This window comes from Marmota monax, unplaced genomic scaffold (assembly GCF_021218885.2).
Source record: "Marmota monax isolate L192 unplaced genomic scaffold, Marmota_monax_Labrador192_F-V1.1 WCK01_AAM20220418_F8-fsc00929, whole genome shotgun sequence".
In the NCBI taxonomy this organism is placed as follows: Eukaryota; Metazoa; Chordata; class Mammalia; order Rodentia; family Sciuridae; genus Marmota; species Marmota monax.
This window is the reverse complement of record NW_026692047.1, coordinates 114,944-123,105: the sequence shown is the minus strand read 5'-3', so window position 1 is coordinate 123,105 and position 8,162 is coordinate 114,944. Positions and strand designations below refer to the sequence as shown.

Here is an 8,162-nt window from a genome sequence, read left to right as displayed (position 1 = left end):
AAACTCTAAAGTACTGAAGACCACCTGGGATCTTGGTCACATGCAGATCATGATGCAGAAGGTGAGGGGCAATGAGTCAGCATTTCCAGCAAGCTTTCAGGTGTTGCTGAAGAAACATTCCAGGGAGAGGAGGAGCCAGCAGTCAGAATAAAGCAACTATGCAGTAATAATGTTGACAAATGAAATCAAAACGAAAGGTTGTAACAGCCTTTGGGGATTAGGGAAATTCCTTGTGATAAGGATTAGAAATAGACAACAAGGATGCTCCACATTGTCTTCACATTAAAATCACCTGAAGGGCATTTAAAAAACTGGCTCAGGACACAAGATTAGTTAACTCAGCACCAGCATGTTTTTTTAGTTGTTGATGGACCTATTATTTTATTTATTTATATGTGGTGCTGAGAATGGAACCCAGTGCCTCACACATGCTAGGCAAGTGCTCTACCACTGTGGCATGACCCCAGCCCTGCACCAGCATTTTTGAAGCTTTCCAGTAGATTGCCACGTGCAGCTGTAGTTGAGAACAACTCCCAAGAGGAAGTCCTATTTAAAATCAATCACATTAGTGCACATTTAAATAAGATCAATGAGTAGACTTGCATTTTAGGCTACAATTTATTGTCTTTGTCCATCAAAATTCCCAACTGACTATCACTGAAAGAGAAAAATCATTCTAAAATATCAGTTTTCATTTAGCAATACCAGTCACCTTGGAATGTGGAAGACACAAAGAAGATTTGATTAATATATCCTGTGCCTTTTACTTACCCCCAAAATAATAGGTATTAGCAGAATGAATCTGCCCACGCTGCGAATGGGCAGCAGAGGATACATCATTGTCCACCTTCAGGCTCAAATGATTCCCATTAGCAGATAAGGACACAGAATGCCACTGACCATCATTTAATCCATCACCTGGAGGTAAACAAAGTGGGTTATAAGGGACCCCAGTACAGGACCAGTGCCTGAAAACAGCAGATGCAGACAATGGCAAGTCTGCTTGTCAAAGACCACCACATCCCACCTCAAGTGCCCTGGGCTGTTTTTCTGTGTGAGATCTCAAAGGGAGACAGGGAAAGGCTGAGGAATGATTTGAGCTTTGGTAGGAGATCCTGAGAAGGTGATTAGGTGAGCCTGTAGCCTGCTCAAGAGGAAGGGATTGTCCATGTCAGCTTGGATAGCGGCTTGTTGAGTTGGGTTAGGGATTCGAGGGAGACTTTGTCTCTGGTTGGCCGGTTATGGACTGGTTTGTCTGGTTCTTATTATGTTCTAACAAAAATTATTCTGTTCATTTGGGAATATTATGGTTTATATACCCATTGCCAGCACTGTTTTTCACTTTCTCATCACTCTTTGAGTCAGATAAGTATGGGGGAAGGGGGAGAAAAAGAAATCAGAATAAAAGGGATAAAGACACAGAGCAGATAGTCCTGCATTCTACACCAGGAGACAGGAGTACTTTCTTCTATCTAGGGCTTTTGTGGAATACATTTTCCACAACTGACCTTGAACTATCCTGTGATGAGAAAACATTTCCAATGACAGAACACAGGGCATATTTTAGTCTCATCTAGTTAAATAATATCTTTAGCTACTGAGAAGTACAGATATTATCCAAGATTTCAAATTAAAAATGTTTCTTACATGCATGTATTGTTAATTTTTATAATCTTAGTAGACAATTTAAACAAAATGATATGCTCAGGTATAATAAACAAATTAAACATTCACAAAAATACTAATTTAGGCACTAATTAGGCACAGATATTCATAAAAATAAAATGTAAAGCTAAAAAAGCATTACATTAAAATGTATGTGGTATATGTGGATGTGTTTAAGTTTTATATAAACATGCAAAAAAAGTTGGCAGATATATTCTTTTTTGTTGTTACCAGAGATTGAACCTGGGGGCACTGAACCACAGAGCAACATCCCCAGCCCTTTTTAAAAATATTTTATTTTGAGACAGATTCTTGTTAAGGTGCTTACAGCCTTGATAAGTTACCGAGGATGGCTTTGAAATTGTAATCCTCCTTCCTCAGCCTCCCAAGCTTCTGGGATTACAGGCCTGGGCTACCACATCTGGCAGCTGGCAGAAGTATTCTTAAAAATTACATATTTGGATGAGAAAACTATGTTTTCATTTTATGTCACTTTTACATTTTCTCTTTTCCAAATTTGCTACAGTATATTCACCTATAACTATAGTTTTATTTTTTAAATACAAATATTAGTTCTTGCTCAAGCAGTCAGTCTCTTGCATCCTAAAATGAACTATCTAATCTTCTTTAAGATGATGGAACAGAGGGTGGTGGAGTCATGGACTGGCAACCAACTGAGCATGATGGAATTATCTCCTGCTGGCTCCATTACAAGGCTTTATGACGAAAATTCACACTGGCGTGCGGGAGATGAATCAGTGAACAGCAAGCATCCCAGGACATTGCCCAGTGCAATTTTTATTAGCTTCCACTAGAGTATTTTGTGGCAGCAATCAACCCATGTGTCAGTGACTAACAAACTAAGGTTCATCTGTCTGTGGTTCCAAGCAGCAGATCTGCATCCATTCTGTGGCACGTGATCTTTTCACCTAAGACCAAGTATGAATGCATGGCCTGCAGTTCTTCATGTCTTAGAGAAGAAAATACTTGGCAGAGTTTTGCTATGGCTCTTAAAGCTCCTACTGCAATGTGTCAATGTCACTTCCACTTAGAATCCATTTACCAAAATGTGTCACTTGACCAAGTCTGACATTAATGGACAAGAGGTTACTTCAGGGGGCAGATACACACTTCCCTGAAGGGAAGAGTGATTAATTGAGATCTTTAGGAATTGTCTTGTAGAAATAAGAAGATCCCAGAGACAAAGTTTAATTCACTTAAAAACAACAAATTAGTGAATGCTTGATTTCTAGGATGCTATGAAACCTGCTTGAGTCTAATCTTATCACCTGAGGGAGGTCCCATAGTTAACTAATGTATCTAATAAATTATAAAGGTACAGACTAGTCACAGCTTTTTAAGGATAAAAATCAACCTGCAGGAATCAGAAGTCATTTTGTAGCCCAGTGGAGATGTAATCTCCAAATAAAATGTGGTCTTTCTTCCTGCTGAAGTTCAGTCTTACATATAATTATTATATTTTAGTATTCCTTGCCCAAATGAGCACATAAATCCAACTCCTGCAAATGCTCTAGAAACCAGCTTTTTCCTTCTGCTTGATCTCCCACTAGTGACTTGGTTTTGGGGACTCATAATTCTCTTATGTAGGTCATGTTTCTAACATGACCCCAAAAGTCATAGATCCTGCTCTAGAAAGTGAGAACATCTGTAAACAAGAAGATAGAGGATTTTGCTAAGATGCTAAAACATATTTGATGAAATTAACTCTGAAACAGAATTCTGAAAGAAATTCCATAATCCTAGAACTAGGAGAACAAACCAAAATGGGGGGGGGTGCTCTTGTGGTCTTTCCATGTAATAATTCTAACTTAAAAATTGTGGTATGGTATGTGCAAGGCCCTGGGTTCACAGTCTCTGACACCCCACCCACACACACAAAAAAAAAAAAAAGAAAGAAAAGAAAAGAAAAGAAAAAGGGTTCTGGCTAACAAAAAAAAGTTCAATTAATGTGTGTGTGTGTGTGTGTGTGTGTGCATACATATATACATATGGGGGTAACCTATATCTCCATGTAAAAAATATAAACAGTTCCAGCTACTATTGCATACAGATTGTAATGCTAAACAAACCAGGATTCGGGTCACTAACTGAATTAATGCTCTCAGTTCAGCTCACAAGGAAATTCAGTATGCTGGTGGTCAATAATTTTGGTTTATAAAAAGAAAGAAAAATTTTATTTTCACTCCCAGCTTTTCAGACCCTAAGCAAAATATCCCTTCCATATTCAACATTCATGGAGTGACATATTCTCAGCTCCAGCTGAGTTTAAACCATCATTAATTCTCATATGCAAAATGGTCCCTAATGTTCAAAGATGATATTCTCTACAAGTTATAGGAGTTTTACTCCACAACATGTAGCCTCTACCCAAGGTAGCTGCTCTGACAGAAGGGGAAAAAATATAACTTAAATTATAGACACTCCTCAAATTACTATGGAATTACCTCCCAATAAACCCATCTTAAGTTGAAAATATCACAGCCAAAAATTCTTTTAACAAACCTAATTAACCTACAAAACATCATAACTTACACTGGCCTATGTTAAGCATGCTAAGAACATACTTTAGCTTATACTTGAAAAAAATAAGATAAAACCCATTTTTATAATAAAGTGTTGAATATCTCATTTAATTTATCAAATGCCTGTATCCAAAAAACCCACTGGCCTCACAGAACACTGCACAGTGTTGGTTGTTGGCCTCTGTGATAACAAGACTCCCTAGGTAACATGGCTGGCTGCTGCTGCCAGCACTGAGAGAGCATCTGCCATATACCTGACTGGCAAGGGAGGTCAAAATTATAAGTTCAAAGCATGATTTCTACGAAATGAATATGGGTTTTTCACCATTGTAAAGTTGAAAAATATTATGTCAAACTATTCTAAGTCCCAGACTGTCTGTATTTTGATGATCAGAGAGTGTGTGGGTGTGAAAGACAGTTAAAAGAGATCCAACCATTTTCTCAAGACTATCTAGGATCAGGCTAATGCTTTCTAGTGTTTCAAGTTTACCTCTGATTGCCAACCCTCAAATTAAGATAATAAAAGTCACAGTTTAAACTCTGTAACAACTATACTTTCATGTAAACAGACTTATGTCACATTGACTCACCCATGAGCAACGTAGAGTTTCCCATTTAAAAAGGAAAATAGAATCTGTAGTTAGTTCTACTGAGATTATGAATATCTCATTGTTTCAATTTTTTATTCATTCAAAAATGACTGCTCTCAGGCTTATGGGTAAGGATGTTGATGGCTATACAAAGGCACTGTGATGTCTCACCTGCTATGACGGCTCTCACTGGCTGGCCAGGTGGGCAGAGGCTCAGCTTGAGTTTTCCATCACTAAGAACAAGGACAAGAGCCCCTGACCAGTGTAGAAACTGACTTTTCAGCAACAGCCCCGCTCGGTTCCATGTTCGAAATTGGAAAGTGACAGCTATTGAGTTCCCTCCAGTGGGGTGAGGCAGAGCCAAATAACTCCTTGAGCTCAGAAAAGTCACAGGGACAGTTTGAGGATGTGAACAGGAAGGACACATTTCCCTGTGAATACAGTAAAGGAGGATATTAGGAAGGTGTGGTGGTGGCACTTGCAATACATTAACAATTTACTTTCCAAGATTTAAAGCTTCTGATACATCTTCTAACACATTCAGACTTTAAAAATTAGGCTATCCCATCAAAAATCCATGATATTTCCGAGATAGGTCCTTCAAATCAAGGCACTGTTATAACTGAACCTATTCCTCAGTCTGAATCTTAGGAAAATTCCATCCTCCCTGTTTCTTCCGCATCTATAAGAGAGTCTCAAGCCACATTCACTCCATCCCTATGCTGAACTGGGATAATAGATGAGTCAACTTTCCTTCCCTGAGTTGTCCAGATAACCTTACCCAATGGGAAGATGGCATTGAGGATCACCTACTCCAAGAACTGTTCCTTTCTTGTACTGATTCTATAAATATGCTAATAATGGGGTCGCTCCGACCACAGGTTCTACATCTCACGTAGGACATGTGCTTCTATTTATCTTGAGAAAAAGTTGATAGGTCAGATGTCCCAAGAGGCATGCTGGCCTCCTCTCAGAAGCATTCACAGACCCTTAGGCCACATTGCCACTTAGTTGCTCCAGCTGAGGTATGATCTGTCTTATAAGATGCTTTTGTTTCATGTATTTATGTTTTAGAGGGGGTTTTTAATCTCTGGATTATCTCTCTTGTTCTAAGGACCAAATTTATTTTTATTCAGAGTGTTTCAGAATAAAAAATTTAATTCAAATAAAATAAAAACAAGAAGAGTTTTTCCCCTGGAATTACATATATTTTCACAAATTTCACATGGAAGAATACATGTCTCAAAATTGCCCTTCCTATCCAAAATGTATCATTCAAAGAAAAACAGTTAGATAAAACTTACCAGATACCAAAACATACTACCAAATCACCAAATTTAGTCAATGTGGCACTGGTATAGACAATTAGACAAACTAATGTACAGAATAATTAAGCCACAAAAAGAGAACATATGCACAGTTAGTATGTTCTGAAGATTAGGATTCAACTCATTGTGGAGAAAGTTGTATTAGCAAGCAGCACAGGAACAAATGGGTATCCAGAGGTATAATATAAAAATGTGTCTATATCTTATATCACATAAAGAATACATTTCAGTTAACCAAAGACTTTAAATAAAGATATCTAATTTAAAATTTTGCAATAAAATCCATGAGACTATATAGATTCTGTCATTTTAGAAGCATACCAAAGACAGAACACTCCAATGCTATGAAGAAATACACAGGTATATTGACCATAAATAAATAAATACACACACACACACTACTATATATATATATATATATATATATATATATATATATATATATATATATATATACCTCAGTGTATCCTAAAATATTAAATGGAAAATTGATAAATCTGAAAAGTAAGGTTATCTATCAAATATAATCCTCTGAGAAGAAAATGTAAAAAAACTTAAAAAATAAAAATGAACAATGATCAGAAAAGCTAATCCAAATGGAGAATAAATATGCCCAAAGATTAATTTGCCAATAGTCAGATAAGCATGAACTAGGAAAGAGACATTCCTTCACTCCACTGAGCTGGCAAAGTCTAAATGGTGCTTAACACACATGGCTGGCTGGGACATGATTGGTAAGCATTGTCACATTCTGTGGGTAAATTATATTCTTACAATATGAGGAAAGCAATGTGACATTTATTCAAACTTAAAACTATGAGAAATCTTTTGGCTATGAAATTCTACTCTAGAAACTTTATCCCATCAAAATAAAAGCCTCAGTATCTGAAAACATGTGCAAATATCTGTAGTGGGAAAAAGTAGAAATAAGATAACTACCCTCAATAGGAAAAAGAAGAAAATAATGAAGCAGTTTCATAATGGAATATTACATAACCATTATAAAATGGAACTATATATTGTAACTCAAGAAAATTTCCCAAAATGTGTTACTGAGTCAAAAGATGCAGAGAAACATATTTGTAAATACTGCCAAATTCAGATTGGTAAGTATTAATAAACATGTGTGTGAATATGAGCCTGTGACAGATCTACCTGGGATTTGATCGTGCTGGATGCAATAAGGCAGGTAAACTAGCCCAGTAACATGACAGTGTTGGGAGGAAATGCAGCTCTGCAGGGAGAAGGCAGAAGGAAAGCAAAAAAAGCTAAGCAGAAAGAAAAACTGGGAGGTGACCTCAGAGAAATGGTATGGGAAGTTCTGGCCTTTCCTTCTCGCCTCCCCAAGACACAAAGATGCAAAGACACAGAGATAGACTCCCTTTGTGAAAAATCAAAAACCAGATTTCTCACGAGAGAAGCATGAAACTAACTACATTGAAGCTGGCAGCAAAATCCATAAAACCCTCACAACATAATCCCTTTCCCAACACAGTGCCAAACGAGCGCTAGGAACCTGCAGCACTTAGCTTCTTCCCAGGGAGGAAGGAAGGGTCTGATCTGTACATCCAAGTCCAATTTTCTGACTTTCCTGAGGGTTTCCCAAGGGACTGGTTTACTTCTTACCTGAATCTGAACCCTGAAAAGAAGGGACCCTGGATGAGAACAAAAAGAGCAGTACGGAAGATATCTATCAAGCAGGTACTCCTTATGGTACCTCCCCAGGGCTCAGCACAGAGTGCACTGCTGAAACCCCCAAATCCCAGGTTCTTCATGGGGAGGGAAAGAGATGGATTTTGTGTACAACACTCCAAATTTTCCAGGGATAGGCTTCTGCCCAACAGACTGGTTCCTTCTCACCTATCTTGAAGCAAGTTAGAAGCTGGCATGCTGTGGAAATCTAGGAGACATTGAGAACAAAGGTGGCAGCTTGGACGAGCAAGCAAGCACCTGCTATAGACTCTCAACTTCAGTAGAGCAGAAAAAGAAGAAGGTTAAAAACTACCAAATTCCAGTTCCTGAAGAGAAAAAGGATT

General features: G+C 37.8%; 1 pseudogene; it reads right to left on the bottom strand.

The window, feature by feature from the left end:
* Nucleotides 1–771: 771 nt before the first annotated feature.
* Nucleotides 772–8,162, bottom strand: part of LOC124099225 (contactin-associated protein-like 3) — a 30,854-nt pseudogene continuing 23,463 nt past the window's right edge.